The sequence below is a fragment of the Patagioenas fasciata genome, chromosome 5, assembly GCF_037038585.1.
Source record: "Patagioenas fasciata isolate bPatFas1 chromosome 5, bPatFas1.hap1, whole genome shotgun sequence".
Classification (NCBI taxonomy): Eukaryota; Metazoa; Chordata; class Aves; order Columbiformes; family Columbidae; genus Patagioenas; species Patagioenas fasciata.
The window spans coordinates 7,511,033-7,536,156 of NC_092524.1; the positions used below are offsets into that span (position 1 = coordinate 7,511,033).

At 36.0% G+C, this 25,124-nt stretch overlaps 1 long non-coding RNA gene across 1 annotated transcript; it reads right to left on the reverse strand.

Annotated features, from left to right (window-relative positions):
• Positions 1-7,991: 7,991 nt before the first annotated feature.
• On the reverse strand, positions 7,992-25,083 carry LOC139828070 (uncharacterized). Its single transcript, XR_011739250.1, has 3 exons — positions 25,005-25,083; positions 10,774-11,054; positions 7,992-8,320 (listed from the first exon to the last, which is right to left on the reverse strand). It is a non-coding gene; the product is annotated as an uncharacterized lncRNA (long non-coding RNA).
• Between the last annotated feature and the right edge of the window lie 41 nt (positions 25,084-25,124).

The following is a 25,124-nucleotide window of genomic DNA, read 5'->3' on the forward strand; positions in this document are numbered from 1 at the left end:
ATGGACAACTGAATGTAGAAGGTTGCCAAGGTTTGTAGGGAGAGAGGTTATACTCTATTAAACTAATAACTGTGATAAGAAGAAACAGACAAGCTGTTTGACATGTTTTTCTTGCATTGCTTAAATACTTAGATCATCTACAAGGACCTACTACAAAACAAGTGGATTTCATTAACTTTCAGGGTTGGGAATAAAAGGCAGCATCATTATGTAAAAACAGAGGCTGAAAGATCCTGGAGAGAAGGTGGCTGGGAGGAGGTCTAACCTCAATCTTCAGCTTCCTAAAGAACGGCTGTAGGAAAGACAGAGATTTCTCAAAGACGCACAGCCAAAAGACACGAGAAAATAGCCACAGCTGCAGCATGGTAAAATCCAACTAAATAGAAGGAAAACAAATTGACAATAACTAGGCAGTGGAACAGCTTGCCCAGAGAGGTTGAGGAATTTGTGTCTTTGGACATTTTCAAAACTTGACTGGATAATGCCCCGAGCAACCTGTCCTACCTTTGACATTAGCTCTATTTGAGGAGATTGGACCAGATCACCTGCAGAGGTCCCTTTCAAGGCAAATTATTCTGATTCTCAGTAATCTGCCACTGTGTAGCACGTAGTTGTACAAGCTACTGCCAACCATAATGTACCTTAATTTGTTAACCACTAAGTTAACACTAAGTACTTGATACTGCAAATTTACAAATCTTAGCCTAGTTTTTTATATACAGCATTTAAATACATTTTAATGCCAGAATTTACCACAATTTTTGAAAATGAAATGATATGCTTTGTGCTATGCTTCATGTTAGCTGTTGAAGTGATTTAAACAAGATCAGTAACACTAGTCAATGATTTTGTACAGAAAGTGAAGATTAACTGAGCAAACTGACAATACATTGACAACTGTGGATAAGCAGAATATATTAACTAACTGGAAGTAACCCCCCAAAACCACACAGTAACGCTGATACTGCTAGCATAGCAGAATTACAGTTCAAATTCATATGTCAAGGAATACCTTCCTCCAGCAAAAAAATTCCTAATGATACAATGGCATAGAGGTCGACTATTAAAAATGAAGAACGACACCTGCTGAATAACAAATATAAACCCACAGAGCACTTAAATTTTGATAGACATTCCCTAAGTACTAACTATTCTGTTCATGATCTGAGCCCAGGTTTCTGCGTTACAGCCAGTCCATGTTACAGTAAACGTATTTCAAAGTTCAGTTTGCTTTTTCTCCCAACAACTGTTTTCTTCATTCACAATTGCTGAAAAAAATAATATAGAGCTGTAAAAAACTTTCTTCAAATGATAATAAAAAGGAATAAACTCATAGGTTCAAAGAGACTACAGTATGGTATTACAAATATATTGTATGCTCTATATTATATTATGCGAATGTACTCAGACACATCTTGCTTTAACTTCCCTTTCTTCACTTTGATATCAACCAATGCCTCAAACAACCTCCACAGCCTCATGAATCCAAAACTTGTTGTCTGACAAAAAAAATGTAATCTATTAAAAACACGATATAATTTTCTCAGTTCCAAATTTTTAAGATTCTGAAAATTGGGTGATAGATGATTCTGAAGAGTACAGAACAGTAATAGAGACATGAATATGAAATACATATTAATATATTAATACAATTAAGTGTTAATAAATATGATACTCCCTGATATAGAGTTATGAAATAGGAAGTTCCCAAGTTTCTTAAACACGTAATGTTGCATTCAATTATATTCTCTGTTCAAATTACAGATGCCTCTGTATTTGGGAAACATACTATGCCCAGGTCACATTCCTGTGTTAACTAAGTTTACAGTCACTCCCTTTTCTTTAAATACTTGAGAGTTTTTTGTTTCTGCATGTTCTGAAGTGTCATCACTTATTGCCACAGGCACAATGGCTATATTTAACTAATAATGACAGCAGTTGTCATTAGATTTTAAACTCATTAACACTAGTCTGACATATTATTTGAAGTATGTCTTAATTCTAAGTTTGATTAAAATTACAAACATCCCAACTCTTCTGTCAATCAACCTTTTTCATCCCCTTGCCCTGAATTTTTCTATGAAATCTTTGGAAAAGAGGTCATGGTGAGTGTTAATGTCCATTTAAATTAAAGGAGGCCCTCAGATTGTGAAAAGACATGAATATGCTTTTCACAAAACACAAATAAAAATTTAGGTTCATCAATGAATGATGAATGTTTTTCAGTATGTTTTGTGTGATAGGAATCTGAAATCTAGAGCTTACTTTACAAAAAGCATATTATATTTCCTATTTAAAAAGAATATGAAGTTACATTTCACTTCGGGGAATAATTGAAAACGTGTAAATGATCAGCAATTAAAAGTGCTAATATTAAACTAATGAAAGACAGAATTAATACTAAAATTTTCAAGAAAGTAATAATTTGGTGTTGGTACAGTTTAAAAGAAAAAATTAACATTTGTCCATGCCATTTCATACGAATTCTTCCCTTATTTACACTCACAGAATCACAGAATCACTCTATTCCCTCGTCCAAATCACTGATGAATATACTGAATAATACAGGCCCCAGTACTGACCCTCAGGCACTCCACTAGACACAGGCCTCCAACTGGATTCTGCCCCATGGACCACAACTCTCTGGCTTCTTCCCTTCAGCCAGTTCGCAGCCCACCTCACTACCCGGTCATCCAGACCGCACTCCCTCAGTTTAGCTATAAGGCTGCTGTGGGAGATTGTGTCAAATCCCTTACTCAAGTCAAGGTAGATCACGTCCACCGCTCTGTCATCATCCATCCATCTTGTTCTGTCCTCATAAAAGTCAATGAGGTTGGTCAAGCACAACTTCCTCTTGGTCAAGCCATGTTGACTGTCCCTAATGACCCTCTTCTCCCTGATATGCCTTGAGATGGCACCAAGGATAAGTCATTCCATCAGTTTCCCAGTGATGGAGGTGAGGCTGACGGGTCTATAGTTACCCAGGTCCTCCTTCTTGCCCTTTTTGAAGACTGAAGTGACATTTGCTTTCCAGTACAAATGCATTGAAATAATAACATATAAAAAAGTAATTACAGGCAAATTTGTAATAAAATGTATTAACTTCAAGTTCATAGAGGAGATGCATTGTTTTCTGAAAAATAAAATGTGACAACTTATTATGTGTTGATCAGAAAAAGTCCTATGTTATTTAGAATGCTGCTCGGAATTGAAACATTTCCAAATTGGTCAATAATTAGCATGGTAAGAATCCATTATTTCACTGACACTCCTGTAGAAAAGATGTCCTATTTTTAATGTATTCACACACATTCTTGTCCATTGGAACCTGTCTTGGTAAATTATTTCATTTTGTAGGTCATCTGATGTCTAAATGTTATGAAACAAAACAACCTGTAACTCTTCCTTTAAATGTAGACCTGAAATGCAGCTTTAGGAACACTACAGATGGATTCCTTTTTCTAATGGTATCCTCATCACAGCACATTAACAAAAGAGGCAAAATCTTATTACTTTTAGTTTTACTTTTAGCACACTACTGGAAACATATACATCCAACAAATGAAAGACTACAGATATTTTGGCGAGGTTGTGAGCATTTTTGTACTAATTGTTTCCATATTTAGTGGTCATAGACAGTAATAACAATTTCAAAATTATTAGATCATGCTAAAGAAGGCTTAAATGTTTATAAAAAATATTATTGAATAGAGAAATGACTGTTAAATGTAATAAATTGATATAGAAAGCACTAATTCAGTTCCTCAACATTTTGACCATATTCATAAAATTTAATTTTTAAAAATGACTTCATTTTAGTTTGAGACAGGAAAATGTCAATAACTGAAATAAAATGTACTGGATCTGCTTACTTTTTTTAAAAGTTTGCACCAAATTCTTCATACAAGCACGCTTGCTAGTACTCTTGAAGGAGAAAGTACAGGATACAGCATTTTTTAATCCAGCCACCAAGCCAGCATGGCAATCTGTGTGAACATCTTTCCACCTCTGGTGTACAAATCAAAAGCCACAAGCTGGTTCTTTTACTCCAGTGATCCACAGAATGAGAGTTGGAGGTAGGTCGTAAACAATGCTCTGTGCCTGACTAATAAGACGTATTTATCAGAAAAAGCACCTGTGTGATCAGCAAAGTAGACCATGCACCACACAAGGAACCCTTTTCAGTATGGCTTCCAAAAACGTATGTGAGCATGGCATAGCAACAACAGCATTTGGGCCAAAATGCTGTCTTTAGGAAGTGATTCGGTTTCAGATCAGCACAGTTAAATCAGGTGCCTACTTATAAAATAGCTGTCTATGAGCTAGACATCTTAGCTCCCATTATAGTCAGTGGAGCTCTAGTTGGTACCGTCATATATCTGTATAAAGCCTTAGCTTTGCTGCTCTTGCAGGCTCCTGCAGAAATCACTGATGTTACTCTCAGTACATAATATATAATATAATATATAATAGTACAATGAATTAGTGCTGAGTATAATTGGGTTCGGGTTGCAATCTAAGTCCACAATTGATTGATCAGCCAAAACTCCTTTGTCTCAAGGTAAATAACTAACACAGAAACTGCAAAATTACTGAAGATGAAGCTTAGAAGAATCCATGTTTTCCACAATAGCATGAACTGATAAAATGCACAAACATTTTAAGAAAGAGTGATAGCCAATTGATTATTTCATTGGGCAAGGTTGCTAATGTCACTGGAATTATATTTGATAGAAAGAAATCAGTATCAGTTTAAGAATTTTTTAACTAATGAAGAAAAAATGAAGCAGCACACTGGCGACACTTTGAAACTCAGTTACAAAGAGATGTGGGGTACAGTAAAAGCCAACAGGAGAAACACAAAGTACTAAAAATATATATTTTAAAATTCATTAACTGCTAAATATATAAGCGTCTGCAAACACTGAAGTACATGGTGTCCCATATATTTCCAACGAACAATTAATTAAATACGACCACTGACCATGACCATATGTAAATTACAAGGAAGAACAGCACACTACAGAGCATTAACTCTTTGGCACAGTTCTGCAAACAATAGTCCCCCAAAAATGTGGTTTAAGTGCTTGATACTCAATATTTTTGTTTACTAAACTCCTATTGGAACGGTACCTTATAACAGATACGTTACACATACTTATTATAAATACTGAATTAAATTAAAAGAAGCAATAACTTCCAGTTTTTATCCCAGATAATGCGATTTGCCAACTTAAGCTTGAGTCCTTATTCACTTAATCCAAATCTCAATTTAAATTTTAATATGTCAGAAAAATGAGAAAGTTAATAAATCCAAATAAACCAACACATCAGCATCACTGGGAATTATATTTTATCCAGGTATTTATGCCACTTGACACAATGAAAGTATATGCAAGATGATACACTTGTGACAGACTTTGTGATGTACGCAGTATTTGACACACAGATTTCCACAATGGTGCTGATCCTGCAAATACTTATGTGTAACTACACATGTAAGAAGTCTCTCTGATTTTCATGGGATCACTTGTACCTATTTGCAGGGCTGGGGCTTTAAAGAATATGACTGATCTTCCATTCCCATGCAAAAAGGATTTGCTACTGACATTTGACCTTGTTATCTATGCGTTAAGGACTCAAATGCAGCAATCAGGATGTTTATACTGACAAGTCATTCTACTCTATGCTCTCTTCCCAGTCTTGGGCTACAGAAAGAAAATATAAAATATATATTGCCTATTGCTATATCTGTATACATTTCTAAAATCTTCCTTAAATATATTGTAACTTCTTAAAAAATGTATACAGTGTTCAATCATATTATGTATAAATAAAAAATGAAAAAAGTGCTATGGAGTTATGCAGAGAATTTATGAATGTTTTTAACATCAGTTCTGATTTGGAGCGCATGGAATTCTACACTATTATTAATAACTGTCATTTCCCAGTTCTATTAAACTTGTAAACAGGGGTGGAAAAAGGCCTATTTTCTGGTATCAGTGGCTTCTCTACTTATAGCAGTGACTTTTTGCTGTTATACTTACCCTTTTAATGGACACACAATATGTTACTCTGTGCCCAAGCTCACCTACTCTTTCTTCTCTCAAAAGACAAGGCACATCTGCCACCTGCTCTAGTCTGTGTCCCAGCAACAACTGTCGAGCAGCAAAAAGATTGATTATCAGTCAAAAACCATTCAACAACACCAGATTTTGGTAGGTTAAGCTTGCTGATCCAGCAAGAGATGGTGTGAAATTTTCAGTAACGTGTGCCAACATTTTGGTGCTAAAAGAACAGCAGTGCATGTCACAGGGAAACACAGCCAAAGATCTGCAGACAAAGCACAGAAGTTTTTGTTTTGAACTTGGCTTGCAAGAGGAAAATGAGAGAAAGAAAGGAAAAAAAAGAGTCGCTTAATGAATTTGAAAATCTATCATAACACTCAAGTAATATGCATGGAGAAACTATAATAAGAGTACCAGTGAAGACTTTGAAACAAATCATAGCAGCATTCATACAAAAACACTGCAATAATAGGATCGTTTAAGTGATTCATCCAGTAAAAATCGCAGTTTTGCAAGAATAAATACAAAGCCCTGTGCCTTTCACTGAATATATAGGCCATTCATTATAGCCATTTTAGTGAATGGATCACCTGTATCATACTCAGAATAATTTATATGTTATATAAAACAGCTTATCATACAGAAAATTGATTATGTAAGGTGCAGGCTTACCAACATTAATTTCATTCACTAATACCATCACCAATATGTAAACACACCTTTAATTACAGGATTTGTATTATAAAGCCTCTACCACATAATATTAGCTTTTTATGTGTATAGAGAGAGCTACGAAGTACACATTTTCTTAGGTAAATAGCCAGTAATGACTGTTATATAGGTATCTTCCTGAAATATGTTTGCATTAAGTAATATCAGTCCGCAAAAGAATGAGCAAAAGATCATTTAACTATTTTTAAATTCAGAATGAAATATTTAACACCAAAGTATGTCTCCTAATACTTCTCAAGATAACAAATGCTATTTAATAACTATGGAGAAAAATAAAAGCCAGGGCTTGTTTCTAAAGAAAGTACGTAAGAAAAAGAATGCCCCAAAGTCCAAAGAAAGATATACAAAATATATACAACATATATATAAAAAAATACACTAGTTGAATGATTTGTCTTTTGTTTTTCTTCTTTGCTATCCCAAACTTTTTAAAAAACATATCACATTTTACTACTACAAGATTATACAAATTGCAATGTTTCACATAATGTTAAATAATTTACCTTCTTTGAAGTTCTCATTGGAATTGTACACTGAAATTGTAGATTCCGACCTACACATACCCTATCCTCATTACAATTTTGCTTTTTTATATATTTATATATATATATTTTTTATATATTAGCTTATATAAATTAAAATTGAATTAATGGTTTAATGGAATACCCAATTAGTATCTTTAATTTTATACTGAGCTTTATTTAAGCTAACGTTATAAAACGTTACCACAAATTTGCTGAAGAAATCAATGTACTTCATGATCTTAAAATACGACAGAAACATTCACATTCACATTTAAACTGTAAAGGATTCAGAAAGAGTTCCCCTCATCTTGTCAAAAATAAAACATGTTTACCAGATTGGTAAAGGAATGAGAACATGGAAAAAATTAATAATGGTCGTACCAAGCAATCTAAAATTAATATAGTAAAGTAGATATTGCATAGTGCTGTATTAAACTTCCAAATATTTTAAACAATGACATTAATGAAGTCAGTCTCACATTCTGGATTATTTTTGCTAGTGGACTAAGCCTAATTAATTATGTCTGTTTGATGTCACTGAAACTAAACAGTAAATTCAATAATCTCTTTACATTTTCACCATTTAACCTCCTGCAGGCTCCCTAATGTCTATTCAGATCTATATTAAATTAAGTACCAATGCTAATGAAGGGCAATAAACGTGGCTGTCAGTAGATTTTTCTTTCATTAAGCACATTATCCTCTTACTGAGCTGTAAATGAGTAAACATTAGTTTTGTTAAACCATGCAAAAAGACAGGACGAAAATCATTTTTAATTGCACCCCTTAAGCCATTTGCTGGGGGTTCTCAGTTTTGGGTTTGGTTTTTTACCTTTTATTTTTTTTGAATGGCTAGAAAAAGGTCTCTCCAGTTGAAATACAAACGTCGGCATCATAGGGTACATCTTTAGGTTCTAGTGCTTCAGAGCCGTCTGCCAAGAACACTCATCGTGCAGCCATGTTCAGATTCAGTTTTCCTGAGCACTCCTCCAGCAGCTAAATGAACGCAAGAGGTAAGGAATACTGATTGCAAACATATTTCTTTTATGATCGAGATTTACTCAGAAAGACTAAAATTGGAAATAAAATAAATCCACTCACAAGTAATTTACCGATCACAGTAACTGCACTGCAAGTTACTTAGTGTTTTAGTTATTGCTAGAAATCATAGCATAACAACATGAGAAAAACGCATAACAACATGTGAAAAACACATAACCTTAAAAAGATTGGTTTAACAGTATTGTGCTCTTGCCTCCTAATGTTAAATAATATTGGACATTATGGTGTCATTTATTTAACTTAGCATTTATAAGGATTTTTAACAAGTCACACATTTTAAGAATAGTGTAAAAAGGAAGTAAAGTTTCATGTAAGCTTATTTTAAAGGAAAAAAGTTACAAATGAACTTCATCCATGCAAAAGAACTTCTGTTAGAGGTTACTGTCTTAATTAAAGACACAGAAACTTTATCAAAGATCCTTCTTCTGCCATTTTTGTACGCTATGAAATCTGATTACATTTGGCTGCTGTTTAACAACTTGGGATATTTCAATGCCCCCTGGACATGCCGGAGTTTTGAAAGGAAGAGCACGGGTAATTCTGTTGAAAAAAAGTCCAGTTTAGCAATTTAAAGAAACAATCCAAGGTATTTGTATTTTTTTAATAACTTATTATAGTAATCGTGTGAAAAGACAATCTGAACATACAATCGTTAGAATTCTTCACAGTCTAATAATTTAGTTCCCAACACATAAGTATAGAAAAGACAGAGAAATTGGACTGTTATAAGCAAAACAGACTTAATCTATCCCAAACTGAATTTATTCAGAACTTCTAGAATACTTGGAAAGCAGTTGCTTAACTCCGCTATGAAGTCCTTTTATGCAATATCTTAAGAATTTCATAAGAAAATACATCACCTAATTTTGAAAGTATTTTTCAAAATCTATCAGCACAAATAAATACAGATTTTTTTTTTCTGAGAAAACTTGTAATTAAATAGTGCTTTCAGTGTGTACTATGGAGATTATAACTTCTAGTTTAAAAAGTAAGAAGTGATGACTGTCTTTTCTCAGGCAAAATTTCAATCAAGTTGACAGCAATTATGCCTGTACAGTGACTGCAGAGTGGGGCTTATTGTTAATTGTTTCTGTTTCCCAGATAGCAAAATATATTCAATGCGGCTGCCAGAATGAAATTAAATGAACTAATACTCAATTTAAAAAAATCATAATACTGTTTTAAAATGCTCATACCACAGACAACTTCTGAATAATACCACAGTAAGACTTTTCTTTAAAAGAAAAAAAGGTGGAGAGAAGCAGATTTGTAACAAAATGTCACACTTCAGCAAGGCCATTTGTGACATACGGTCTCCATCGCAGTCTGCAACAAGAGGTTCCCATGCAGAACTCAAAACTGCCTTGAGGTCTGAATTTGAATTTCTGTTCCATGAACAACCTTAGAAGTTTATCCATTGATTTCAAGTAGCACTGAACTGATACTTCACTTAAACCATAATGTCATGGCGGTAATCTTACATCTTTTACACTTTCCACATTTCTTGAATGACAAAATGACCACATAAGATTTCTAGATATTTGTATTCTTTGCAGCATTTTTAAAGCAAGTCATGCTATTAGATCAGCATCACTACTTTGGTGTTGAGTACTAAACCATATAAATAAGAAAGTCAGCATGTGGCCCCCTTACAAAGTAACTATAAATTCACTTTTTGGCTTTAGAGTGTAAGACTTTCATCCACCAGGGGACAGGTTTATCAAACTATATGTCTTATCATACAAATATTTCAGCAGTTTTGAACAAAGCACATTCAGAAAACATTTACAAGAAAGAAATGTAAGAGCCATTTGTATCCTATTTGAGGTCATGTCTGCACACAAATGAGGGGGCACAATGATAACAGCAGTCATCTAGGTTTGTCTCAGTTTACAATAATTTACCTACTCAAAATAGAAGACATTAGCAAGAAAAAGCTTTTGATGAGGAGATCTCAATTAAACACACTAAAATACACTTTTGCTCACCAGGTCATTGCTTTAATCACCTTTATGGTACATTGCAAAATCCAATTGTTGTCTTGGATTCTCCAGACAAGCAGAATCAATTCCTTTTGGATTAATGACAGAGAATCACATTCTTCTTTACAGAGGGTAAACTTGATGGATATTACCTATCTAGTGTTAAGTCTATTAAAAATTTGTAAAGCAAAGTGAGATGCCTGGCTTATTGCCATTTTATTTGTCTTTCAGAAATGTTTGATGAAATCAGTACCCTTTTAAAAAGGATATACTCTGAGAATTTTTTAGGTCATGGAATCTTCATAAAAATTAGCCAAGTGTGTTTTAGAATATCAACTGAATCATCATTACGAGGTAACCGAACTGCAGCGGTCATGATTAAAAGCAACAAAGAGCTTTGATTACCTTAGTTGACCTGTGGCCACACTTTGAGCTCTGTTTCTCTTGAATGGTGATGTAAGAGAGAAGTTGTCTGTACTGCTTGATTTGTAGCTGTCTGTATGTCTGATACTCCAGCACAGCTCTGAACTGATTTTATTTGATGTGTAGAACAATCCTGCAGTCTTGACCTTCTTGATACCATTGCTGATTGCAAGCAAATATTACAGGCAAACACAGGCTGTCTAGAGCTTTGCTTCCCTTCGATATTGTTAACAGCTGTTTTTGCATACAGAGGGAAACATTTTCTGAAACAGAAATATGATAAATACAGTTAAAATTTTATCATTTTGCTCTGGTCTTTCAACTACTTTAAATTAGTACTTATTGCACAGAGTTCAGAAAAGCCTACAATAATTTAAGTTGGGAAACACCTTATGAAACTGTGTTATTTCAGAAAACTATAAAATAGTTTCAGAATTCAGTTCAATTAACCTTTGCACAAGTTATAAGCTGTATAAAGTGCTGTGGGACAGGATTATGGTGAAACGCAGTAGGTATTTCAACTATACTGCACTAGCACTAAGTCTCTGCTAGCTTTCCTTATTACAAACTGAACACAAAATTATCTCATAAAGCTAAAAAAAAAAGTTTTATTTGCATAAAAACATTATTTTTTAAATGAAAAAAAAACACCTTCCAGTTTGAGGCTCCTGTTAATGGCACAAAATTACCTTATAGTGTAGGCCAAAAGTCTAGATGGAATATTCGCCCCTGTGAGGATCACACAATCTAATTTTATCCAGTCAGACCCAAATCAGCAGTAGTGCAACTCTGCCAACAGCAATGTCAAAGACCAAGAAGCAAGAACGGAATTGGGTGAGGTCAAGCCCTCATTCTTTCTTCATGTTCAAATCATTCTTAAGCGTCAGAATATTCCAACTATAAATAACAAAACCAATGTCACAACAAATGTGAACTTCAAAATTCATCCACACGGATTGCAGTATGTTTACCTAGGGAATCCTTAAACTAACCTGCTATCACAGGAATACTAAATATTGGAGCTCAATCAAAGAAAACTCTTTTTAGTATTATGAGTCTGGATACACTGTGCTGTGTTTTGAATCCTGACTCGTGACAGCAAGAGGACATCATTTTTTGTAAATGCTCTTTCTTAAAAGGCTATTTTTTCCCCACTTCAAAAGCAGAAAATAAATACAAAATCAGAAACCAATTTCTTTACACAATAAAAATAATTGTCATTATTTATTCCGGAGATAATGTCCTTCTTTAGCAGATGACATCCTTATTTACTACTCAGGAACTATTTTTACGGAATATTAACAGTACTACTACAGTACTACAGGGCTACTACTCTTCAAGAATATATGGTACCTACTAAACCTCCTGTTACTAGATTACACTGTACAAGGAAAATACCTACAGGACCACCACTAGTATTGTTCACCCGTCCTTGTCCAGATTTTTCTTAAAATTTCCCACCATCATAAGAACTATTTATATATACAATGTATGTAAACCTTTGGGTACTTGTGCATACACTCCAATTCCTTAACTGAGGTGCTATCAAACAGAAAATGCAAGTGTGCAATTACCAAGAGTAACTTACTCTTCACTGCTGAGCTATTTTATATTTGGAGAAAAGTAAAATTTAGATGTAAACCTGGTGCCCATCCTTCTGGAGATGAAACACCACAAAATGAAAGTCTTAATATGTGGAAACCTCATAAAAGAGCCAATTTGAAACAGCATTCACTTGTCAGGAAAAACAGCCTGGTACTGTATATTAAAGCAAAACTTCTTAGTCAACAGTAAACGTTGCTAGCCGCTAACACCAAAATGTTGTGATCCTATTTTTATGACACAAGTAAGGATGCCCAGATAGATACAGAGAAAAAATACTTTTAAATCAGAAATTGAAATGGGAAAATAAATGAAAAATCCTAAAAACCTAATGCGCTCTAACAACTTTTCTTTTCCCCATTTAAAAGCAATTAAACTGCTGTTTACTCTTGGCCAAAGCACTGAAGTCTTTTTGTAATTATTTCAAAAGGAACTGTTACTTTCAGTGTGTTCTACATGTCGAAATTCTTTAGCTACCTCAGACTAAAATTTTTATTCTATTGCTTTAATGCAACTTTCTAATTATTCATTATTGTCTAACCAAAGCACATTTCTCTTTAAACAGAAAACAGTATACTAAGGAAAAGTAAACAGTTCATACAATGTTTTAAGACACAAATCTGCACATGGCTTATATTTTTTCCATAAATGAAAAAAAAAAAAGCTACTTTAACAGACGTTTGCTCAGTAACAGCCATACAGGTCAAAGTTCACACAGTTTTGGATGTGAATTCAACAGCAGGATAATGACAGTTGCCAAGGATTTGTACTTGCTGCCGCTTACTACTAGTGTTGCCTGTCAAATTGTCTCTTTTTCTTATACAGAAACCATGGAATTTTTTATGGATAGCAATTACTTATAATATACAATGAAGTATATCAGATGTAACAACCACCCTTTAGCCCTTCATTATTTGGTCGTCTCTTTGTTACATCTAGTCATCCATTTTTACCTAAATTATGAATTTATACCGCATATTTGACAAGCTTGTATTCTTTGCTTTATTTTTTTCAGTAGTCACTCAAAAGATATAGAGATTTATTCTAATATTCTCCAATTTACATTTACATATTCAAATGTATCTTATCATTTTTATTTTTGTACTTGCACTTCATGTTGGTTTTCTCAAGAAAAGCATTATCTACATGGCAAAGGTATTTTATTTAGCTACCGAAGGTACTGAAAATTAAAATGATGGCAACATCAGATCTTAACCACAATGGAGGGGCTAAGCAATCTTATTCATTATTTGTTCGCATTGTTAATGTGTTTTTCTCCAGCCATCATGTATGTTTCATATTTGTTTGCACTTACATTATTGTTGCACTACGTGCATATATGGTCCAGATAAGCATATTAATATAACTTTATATTGATAGATGAAAACATGACGTTTCACATATCATGGTCCTAAAGCATTTTCTGGTACAGGCCTGCATTAACAACATCATAAGACTTGTGAAAATTCTAAAATTAATTTGATTATACAGGAAACCCACAGTGTACAATATTTAGCTGATAAAAACCAAAGCCTAATACTTCATAAATTTAATATGTTTGGGAAACTGGTTTCATAATAACTCACCCAACAAAGGGCAGCTTTACACACACTTTGGGAAGGGTCTTGTTCAACAAATAATGCCACAAACCTCACACCTGCCAAGTAAACTAAACTGTTCTCAACTCATACAGCAGCTGGGAAGAAAAAGGTGATGTTTATTTTCCTTTTCTTAAGAAAGCCAAATCTTCTCCTTTTCTCCTAATACTCTTTGCAATTACAGGCTATCACTAAACTACAATCCATTCTAAATGAGCACACCCCAAGTAATAACCTAATAAGTACAGGCTGTGTGTGAAACTCATGTCCAACTAAAATTGTTGGGAATTTTGCCAAGAGCTTGAATGAAAATCTTATCCTGGATCTCCGAGTCAATGAATAGAAAGAAACTGCGTCTCCATTCTCTGTCACTTCCCCACTGAAACCCTGGCATCCCACAGGCCCTTGGCCACCAAAGGTTTTTCTCCAGTACACTAAAGAGAAGAAACTATACTGCTCAGATAGGTAACTGGTGCCTAATGCAGAAGAAAATGTTAAAACAATCCTTTTTCGGATATCACAATAATCCGACAGCGTTTACTATCTCTTCTTACTTAGCCAAGAAACCAGACAGCAGTCAATGCATCTCTTCTGTGTCACCCCAAATGCCACAGAAATGGATTTTCTTTCAGTCCCGGGAACACACAAAACCTACTCAATGCTTAAGGAATGAAGTCGCCACAGTATGGAAAATAAATCGGGGCAAAAAATTAGAACAGGCATTTCTTTGACCAGAATAAGTACTCACAAAGAAACTGATAATTGAGTCACCATAGCAGAGTTTTACTAGCTAGGTAGATAATAGAGTAAATAAGAAGCTGTAAAAGTTGGATACTTAGGTGTCACTTAGACTTGCACAGTTAAAATGGCCGCCACCTGCTCCCATGTTTCTCTGTGAAGCACCTTGGGCTCTGTAATGGCTGTGAGGGCCCTGGCTGCATTCCCCTCCTGGGGTTTGCTGCTGGGCTCAGGGCCAGCTCAGACACAGCGCAGCTCAGGGCAGCCCCTCCTTCCCCCCCGTGCCCGTGGGGAGCTGCCAGACGGCTCTGCAGGGCGGCCTGGGCTGAAGTTCTAGAGCCTGGCCTTGCCTGAGGTGTCCCCCACCTGCAAGGCAGCTGCACCCAGCCATGGGCCCTGCTGATCTGCACCCAGGCCCTGGCTCACAGGCTGACCCCCCAGCTTGGCCTGGCGACTGCTGGTTGTGTCTGATCCTGTCAGCAGACCTAGTCCTGAGCCCGGCTTACTGACTGACTTGCCTGAGAAGCCAAGCTCTGGCTGTCCCAGCTGCCAGCCTGGCTGGGCCTGGCCTGACAAAGCCCCTGCCCCACAGCCTGGTCCTCAGGGCGCAGCCAGCCCTCACTGGACTCTGGCAGGGGCTTTCAGGACACAATGGGTCTCTTCAAGATACATGCAGTATCTTGTCATTTCTAATCATGCTTTTAATTTCTTTGGTACAAAAACATCGTCAGCCCTCCTGATTGAAATCAATTATTAATATCATGACTCAGCGTTCCAGTTTACCATCCGACCAAAGACGAAGAGCTGGTACCTAAAGAGCTGGAGAAACGTGAGAAGACAAGATTATTTTACAGTTTCCGCGAACACTAAGTCAGCTACAGATGGAGCCAGAATGAAGGATTCAAAAACACTGAAAGAACTAAAATTTTAAATAAAGACAAAATTTGAAAATCAAGCTATCTGTAGTGTTTTGAGATATTTTTTTCCCCTTACTGGAGTGAAACTGAGATTATACTATACAGAGAAACTATAAAAATACTTTAAATGTTTTACTTCTCTTCATCTTTAGACTGAGACTGATGCTAAGAAAATATTTACTCAATTATATTTTTACAAGTTCTCACACAGCAGCAAATTAAGCAACTTTGATAAATGACATGAGTGAAAAGTTGCCATGGCTTTACTCACACATTTTTTGCTAATGTAGGTTGTGCATCCATGTGGCATGAAGACGTTTGCAAAGTTAAGAGCTCATCGTATTTTTGTGATGATGCACACGCCATATGGTATTTTTCCTGAGCACTTATTGGACTTCTGTTGTTTTCTATTTCCTATTTAGAAGTACAAAAGATTGTTACTAAAATGGAAGCATAAGCTTTTTTTTAAGACTGATGATTAAATAGTGATTACAAAACCAAACCAATATTATATCATAATATTCTCTACAGATGGTGAGAACATGGTGGGTTATAGGCAGGGTTTCATTTGGATGCATGTATACTTTGCAAATTGTTCTTTCCTTGGAGTCGGGAAGGAAATTTGCAGGCTATAAATAAACAGAGAAAATGCATTCTCTGTGGACTTGGATTAATCTGATTATCTATTTATATAATAAAATCAGAAACACCTGAAATAAAGTCATACAGATTTCCAATAAAACCACCTCTTCTCCCTGCTGCCCCCTCTCTCCTCTACCCTTGTTAGAATGGAAAAAATATTGTGTTTCAGAAGTTGTTTATACAAAGACATCACCAAGAACTTAGGAGTTTTGTTATTACTTTTGCAAGTCAGGGTTCTTTTTTTTAAATTAAATTTAGGGAAAACAAGTATGTGATAGACATTCAAATACAAGTACCTGAGTCTGGGTTAGAATTTATAGCAATCTAAAATAGATCACTGGCTTTTGGACGTACATATAGTCTAATATTTTACCTATCAATGATTGCAACAGACTCGTGGTCAGTTGAGAAACCCCTACATTATACTGTCTTATGCATGAGATCTGTCATCTGACGTGCAAGTTACCTGTGAAAATGAATCTTTCATTTTCAACACTACTGCAAAAACCACGCGACAAAAACTTTGCAAGACTGAAGCCCCGTTGTGCATTTCTTAAATGAACATTTGTGTTTGAAGTATATATTGTTATTTTCACAGTATACAAAATGAAGACATATCACTATGTTCAATAAATCACCATGACAAACTTTAAACATTGGAAACAGCTACAAAACCTTTTAATCTTACAAAATGATCCCTTTTACTTTTTCACCGCCCTCCCAAATTCCTGGAATTCCTCTTTCTTCTAGATCTTTTGTTAAATAGATCTACTTTCTTTTTTGGTGATAGGAACTTTTTTTAACTATATGTCTGTACAGTGTCTAGCACAATGAGCCCTGAACTTGTCTGAAGTACCAATGGACAACAACCCCCCTCCCCAAATCAACATTAAGGTAACAACAGAACCCAAGTAATCCTAAGGGCCAAGAAAGCCAACTATATTGCTGAAATATAATTTTAATGTTAAACTGGGTGAACCTCAGTGCCAGTGACAAAAATCAGAAAGAAATGCAAATTTTATTCAGTAACATTAATTCCCATTTCACTGGATTGACCTTCTGTGATGGAATACTGTTCCTCTTTTATATCTCTTAACCTTCGAACGTTCGCTGGTGATATGCGTTACTTCAAAGCGGCTTTATTTACCATGTGGTTACTTTTAGAAATTTTACTCAGTCTAACTTACTGCAATTTGATGATAAAGTGATATGATCTAATGGCTAATTGACGTCCAAATGGGCAGATTTGCTCCCCTCTTCCATCTCTTCCCTTTCTGCTGGACAGGTTCTCCAGCCACCTTCTCTGTGCTGGCACTGATGCATGACAAGTCTGTTCAGTGGAGCTGAATCCGTGGAACATCATAACATTTTTGGCAGAATTAGATTTTTGCTCATTTATCTCCAGCAATTATTTCACTGTGTGGTCACAGGAATGGCAGTGCTGATGCAAGGGCAGTAAGATGTAAGATGACTGAAGCAGGTGAAAAGGGAACCACAGAAGAACTTTACTACTTTCACTGACAACAAGTCATTAGATCAGCGTAGCTGTATCTTCAAACTACATCTCACAGTTCAAACTGAAAAGACAATGGGAGTTTTGCTTAAGCTAAGACTGAAAAATATATGGAGTGAAATAGTATTTGAAGTATGGCAACGTTATTCTTTCTTGTAATGCTAAAAAGCATTTTACTACTTGCCGCCATGCTTGGAAAATACTTTAGTCTTTAAAATAATCTACATAATGGAAAAATGTTAATCAAAAGTATGATAAATTATAAACTCCGTCTCTAAAGAAAATAAGCAATAAGCCAATGAGCCTAGTGCTCCTCTTCAATAAACATGTGGAAACATATCCAATTATCTTGGAAAAAGCCAATTAAAATAAAATGAATAATCTAAATACCAGAACTAAATATTTCATTTTATAATTACCTTTCTCAAGAAGCTGGTTTTAACATAAACTGTGAAATACAGTCGATCTGTCACATTTGTAAGCTTTATAGACACCACAGTTGCTGCTGCGTTGCCTTTGTGTACATTGCAGTTTGCATTAACAAGGAACCAATGTGACACCAAACATACCTGTTTCTGATGAGGGGTTTTAGACACTTGAATATTTGATTAAAGTATATTGGAATAAAGATCAGGGTATATCAACAAAAGGACTCTTATTCAGTCTTTTCACTATAGAAATTTTTAAAAGAAGAAATATGACATAACATGCGGCTTTATCCACATGGTTAGCAGCACGTGACTACTGCAGACTGTGGACATATGTACAAGAGAGACAGGAAGAAAAGAGGCCCTTCGGTTTGAAAAATCCACATGCGATCCAGGCATAACTGCAATTTTAATACTGAGAGAGTCGATGGGTATTAAAACTGTATTCTATGGCAGACACAAAAAAATCAGAGCCATAAAATGGCGCTCTTTTGGAATTTACAGAGGGATAGAATCTCATGGAGCATGATGCAATCCTTTATTAATTAACTCCACTGAGCCTACATGACAGTGCTGGGATTGAAATGACAACATATGAAAACATTTACTATATAATGTATGGCATATAATTGTGTATAATTTAAACTTGAATAATATTGGACCTTGACAAGATCCAGCCTAAATAAGATTCATTAAAATGACCATGAGGCCTCAGCAGTAGTGCATTGTGGTGCCAGCCTAGTCATGCTACCTTTTCCATTTGCAAGCAATGAGGACAGGAATGAGGCTGTTTATAGCATGGCGATGTCTCAAAGGAAATCCCATTATGACGAAAATGAGGATTAGGGTATACCATACTGCCAAAGTATAACCAAGTAATGTTAGTTGCTTAAAGAACAAAACCCTTAACTTCAAACAAGTCACTGCATATTGTTAGCCCACAGATTAATTTTATATATATATGAAAACTTCACATTTTGGAGGATTAAACACCTGAAGCATTTCTCTACAACGGTGCTGTTTCTTACTATCTTTCCCTCCACCACAGGCCACTATCAGAGATAGAAGGCTAAGTACACGTTTAACCCTGTGTAGCTGCTCTTTAGTTCTTGTGCTCATAAACCAAACCAAATTAAGACAGTAGCTTGTTGTTGTTCAAAAACAGTTTGCTTAAATTATCAAGTTTGCAAAGTCAAGCACTGAAAATCAAGATAAAAATATAAATTTGCACAAGCAGTTCTTAGTTTACTTAAAGTACATGGATTCTGATAGACTTAGTGAATTAATCATTTGTTCTTATGATTCCTCCAATTCACTCACTTCACTGAGCCAGAAATGTGCAGGGAAATGCAGGAGAAGAGAGAATTGTCTCATGGCTAAGGTCTGATGCCCCAGATGAACTGAATATCATTCTTGTCTTTGTCTTAAATTTCTGAAGTTATATTGGATAAATCATACCAAGCAAAATTTCCCAGGAAAAACACAAACACTAGCCACACTTTCTAGATATCTGATTTGGAAAACCTGTTTTTGGAGTTTTTCCACTAACTGTAAATGAAATCTCGCTCTGAACATAGGAGATAGATTACAAGGATAGGTACTGTAAGCTCTAGGAGTTTTGTATTCCAAAACAGAACACCTAAATTCATTGTTCCTTTGACACTTCAGTCTTCGTGCCTTCTTTGTCTCTGTCTGAAAAGGAACTGATAATCTCCTTTGAACTTTCAAGACCAATGCTAGGGGTGTCATGAAGACTTATTACTTGAGGCGTGGAACCAAGTAGGATTCTTTAACACCTGTTTATTATGGGTGTTTACTAATGATGAGTTTGTGTTCAGAACAACATTTGAATAAAGGTCCATACTTAAATAAACAAGTCATATGAACACTCCTCATTTTTGTTAGAGGCAGGTGTCCTCTGAGAATAAAAGCACAATGCAAATAAGCAAGAAGTTACAGTGCATATATACCAAGGGGGTGAAAAAAGATGAGAAGATCTGGTTCTCCATTCAGCCAAGCTTTTAAATTATTTTAATGTTCAAATATTAAGTAAATATTTACAGGAAAAAGTTGCACAGGCATCGATATAACTCCAGTGTAAATGCGGCAGGCTACAGAAGAGAAATAATTGTCATGCGGATCAGTGTTAGCAAAGCAAGGAAAGGTATGAGTGTCTTTGTATTTTCCTCAGTTAATCTATGCCTGGTTTAGACTGATTGACACTGCACTTTAAAGACAAAAACTAAGTCATAAAATCTTTCAAATTATCGTATTTGACTGAATTTTCATCCATTGATTTTACTCCACCTGCAGCACACTAGACAAGGTAATAATTTATGATAATTATATGAAAATATACAATTAATATTCATCACCTCTCATTTCTCATCACTTTAGCTGATCGGTAATGCAGAGTAAAAATGCTGTCAGATTTCTAATTGCTTTGTAATGGGCCTGAAGCAGGGAAATCGTTAAAGACAAACAATCTGTCACTTGTCTGTTACCTTAACTATCTATCACTTAAAAAAGCCCTCATTAAATACATTGCTAATGAACGACAAAAGACTGTACTCAGTGTGCCCAGATGTACCTTCTTAAACAATATTGTAAATTGCTTAAATAATTCCCAAGACATTTTCAATCATTTTTGTGGAAAATTAATGGAAAACATATATTTTCAGTGCATGTTACATCTCATTTGTTCACATCATTATGACATTTAGTCTATCATACCCACATCTCCTGGGAGACAAAACTTTGCTCTTCTTTTTACTGTTGAAAAATCTGACCCAATTAAAAGAAATTCTGGAAGAACTTGACATTCAGATCTCTGACACTTTGCTCTTAAAACAATGAAAAAAAAAATCTGTTTTAAATAATCCTATCTCTTCCAAGGATTTTTAATATCTAAAGAAGCCAAACATTGCTCAAGGTTGAACAAATTAGTTTGTTGGTTTTTTTTTTTAATCTTGCACAGCCAAAACAATTGCTCCCAAGGAACAGAATTCAGAATTTTCACTTGCACCATTATTTTGAGTCAGCTATCTACTACAGCTCTGACAGAAAACTTGGGCCACTGTACTGACTTAAACAGTCCAAATGCAATACCCTGAAGGGGTATTAGTGAGATCCCATCGTGAAATAACATATTATTAAATGCACATTAAAAAGTTGGAAAAATGAAGAATAACTACAAAAAAATCATTTAAGACAAAATATATACTTGTGCATTACTTAATATCTTAAATTTATCAAAACCAAATAAATACTCAGTGCTCATTTATGTCTATATATATGAGATGCTAAAATACCGCAGTTCAAGGCAAAAGGTGTAAGAAGGATTGATGGCTGGAAATAGAAGCCAGGCAAATCCAAGTTTAGAATTAGGGACAATTTTTAATGGTAGGATAATTAGCTGTTGAAACAGCCTTCTCACAAGTGAGGAATTTTCCATCTTTTAATATTGACAGTCAGATAAAAAACAGAACAGTCCTGTAATCCACAAAAATTCAAACGAGGCGATCTGGTGCTTTTTTCAGGCTTTATTCCCATGAATCCTGGTTCTTTTCAGTTACAAGACAAACCAGAAAGCAGAGAAAACTATCCTTTCGGAAAACCATTAGTTAAGAAACAAGTGAGCTAACGGACTAATTCACATGTAGTGCTTTGTATCAAGAAGAGCATTACAGTGTATGCTGTAATTTAACAAACAGAAGTGCTGTCCAGATAGGGACACACTTGTCCAGATAGGAATTATACTAAATAACTTTGCCTTTCAACCTACAAAAAGGTGTTTGTTGCAAAAACTGTAATTTTTCCAATATTTTCGATATTCTAGATGCTAAGTAATCGGAGAAAGACTTGCCTTCTGATTTTTATAAAACACATAGGGCATTATAAAACAAATACAAACAAAAAAACTCAAAAAAGCTTTACTACTCTGAACAACACTCTGAAAAATACCAATTGCCTACAGAAGTAAAAACGTAGTTAAAAACTGAAAAGGTCTGGATGTTCCAGCAATTTCTTAAAATAATAAAATGACAAGGGGCCACTCTGCCATTTGTAGTCATTTTTTATTGTATTAATATGTACACAGTAGTCCAGTTAATTCCTTAAACAATTATTTTCCTATACTTCTGTGACAACACAGCACAATATTATATGACAGTTTCAAATACAGCATCTACTACAATGTTGAATAGTCTCACAAAAATGTCTAAAATAGCCAACCTACAAATAAATTATCTTAAATTAAACAAGATAAGAAAAATTTTAAACATATGTAGATGTCCAGCTTCAGTGAAATTAACAGCTCCTATACATTGTTATATAATGAATTAAGTAACTAACGAAGGCTGGTTTCCTACAGACCTGGGTCCTATACATCCTGTTCCAAGACGGCAGTCCCAGATCCTCTCCATGACTTCATGGTCTGTCTCCTCATGTTCTAGACTTTCACAGTAAGTTCCTCACACTTGCCATGTCACTTTACCTACTTTCAATTTGCTGTCAGAAGAGGGAAAAGCAGCAAATCCTATGGCCAGTTGGAACTATATACTGACTTAGCAGCCAGTAGCTGCCAAAAGCAACAGTTTGAGCTGAGTCTTGCCCTGGTATCTCTCCCCTACAGATCCCTTTGATTTTACCAGATCTTGAGCTGACTTAATTTTGATACCTCTAGCGAAAAAATATTATCAAATTGGCTTGAGATTGATCAATGACTTCAAAAGTCATCATGACCAGACAGAGTATGATTAGCCAAGACTAACCCAAACATAATATTGTGATTTCTGTAACTGGACAGATTAAAATTAAAAGATAAACTGAGACACAAAGACTGTAATACCAGACAAGGCCTAATAACACCGCAATGATTTCATTTCATAGTTTATGCATTTTGTAGTCCATGAACACCAAACTGTTATATTAAACAATTTCCTTTTACTTCTGCACCACTGCTGAACATGCATGGAAAAAGAGTATTTCACCTCCAAAACTGTTCCGCTGACTTCAGAGACAATTCCTTAACACTGATAGCTACCTTTATACTGAACAACTAATTACAGATAATTATACTATTAGATACAAATGCTCTCAATCTCTCAAATAACTCTGAGTTTAAACTATTTTACGAGCTGACTTCAGGCACCAATCGTATTACAAGTTAAAATGGAAAAACTCTATATGCAACATTAAATAATTTTAGGCATAAAGGATAAAAACTGATATCATAAATGTATCCAGTCTGTAAGAGGATATTAGCCATTTGTGATAAAAGCACAGGTTTAGTAATCAATCTCCAATATATCAGCCTATCCTTTACGATTTCCTCCCCTTTACATCATCAGTAATTGTTCACACACCAGCCCCAATCAACAGCTGAGGGGAACATATGAAGTACTGTGGCCCATTCCAAGTTATATGTGGGCTGATCACAAGCCAAAATGAAGAAAGTAACTCCTGCAATCACACTGTAACCTTTGCCTGAGAGGTAAATTCTAATTTCAAAAGAGACTGTATAAATTAGCTTGATATATCTCATTACTCACACTAGTGCTGCAGAAATTAACACCACATTGACAGAGGGAGCTGGATTTTTTTCCAAGGCTGGTACTTGTACCACCCAAGTGCAATTTCCTTTTGACAACTATGGACACTCATGTTACAAGTTTGACCCCACCTAAACAGTGCAGAAAAGTGCAAAATACTAATGTACTGACTATTTTCTAGAGACATTGATGACCAGGATAGACAAAAATCAGACTGACGCACAGGTCTTGAGTAGTTTTGGAGATTAGATGTTTTTCTCACCTACCCTGAAAGCCTCTTGCTTCTCTGCCGCCCATGTTAAAATGTAAATAAATTCTCCTTGATCATTGTTCACCCCTGATTGTCCCACACCCCTCATGCACTGGTGGTGAATGGGAACAACACGCCAAGAACAACGTTCCCACTTCTTCCCACCAGCGTCTGTACAGCCTGGCTGCTGCTCCATTTAAACAGTTCAAAGGGTATGAAAAACGACAGAGTTGCTGTAATTCTTACACGTTGCATTACAATAGTGTCAAAGGAAGAGTACTACACATTTAAAGGCATAGTGTGGGCTGATTTTGAACTAGTATCAGGGATTTTGCTAGCTAGGATTGAATGAGATTACAGTAGCTGAAGTTTACACCACTAACCTAAGCTTTAAAAAAATAAAAGAAAAGAAGAAACGCCTGTACATCATTAAAAGTCTACTTCCTGAGCTTATTTTTTTATCACTAAGAGGATGTTCTTCCTTCCCCTTTAGGACAAATACTTTATAGAAATAAACCATCGTCTTAACAATTTGTGAGGGAGGCGATGAGGAGGACGGACGGAGGAGCCGCCGTCGTGCCCGCGGTTTTCTCCCGAAACACCGGAGCAGCCGGGCGGGGGGGAACCCGACGCCGGGTGCCCACCGAATGCCGAGCTGGCCCCCGGGGGCTCCCGGTGCCGGAGCTAATCTGTGCTCCGAGGCGAGGAGACGAGTGAAGGCCAGCAATGTGGGAAGCCAAAATGTGCCCGGTGCGCCCCGAGTCTCCCCGCACCTGGTGGAGTCCCTGAGGGGAGAGGGAGCGCGGGGCGGCCTGGACTCCCGCGTAACGAAGGAGGAAAGAGGCAAGGAGGCCCCCAGTATCTTGGCACAGCTGGAAACGGAATCTCTGAGGGAAAAGTGCGGGTGAAAAGATGTGCCCGCTCGCCCCAGGCCGAGAACGAGCGCTGGAGGGCGGCCGGGGCCGTTACTTACGGAGCCTGGCGTCAGTTACGCAGCAAGAAGCGCCGCCGGTCGCCATGGAGACAGCGTCGAGCCGCGGCCACGGCTCCGCTTCCTACCGGTGCCAACGCCACTAGTGCCCGGGCAGAAACA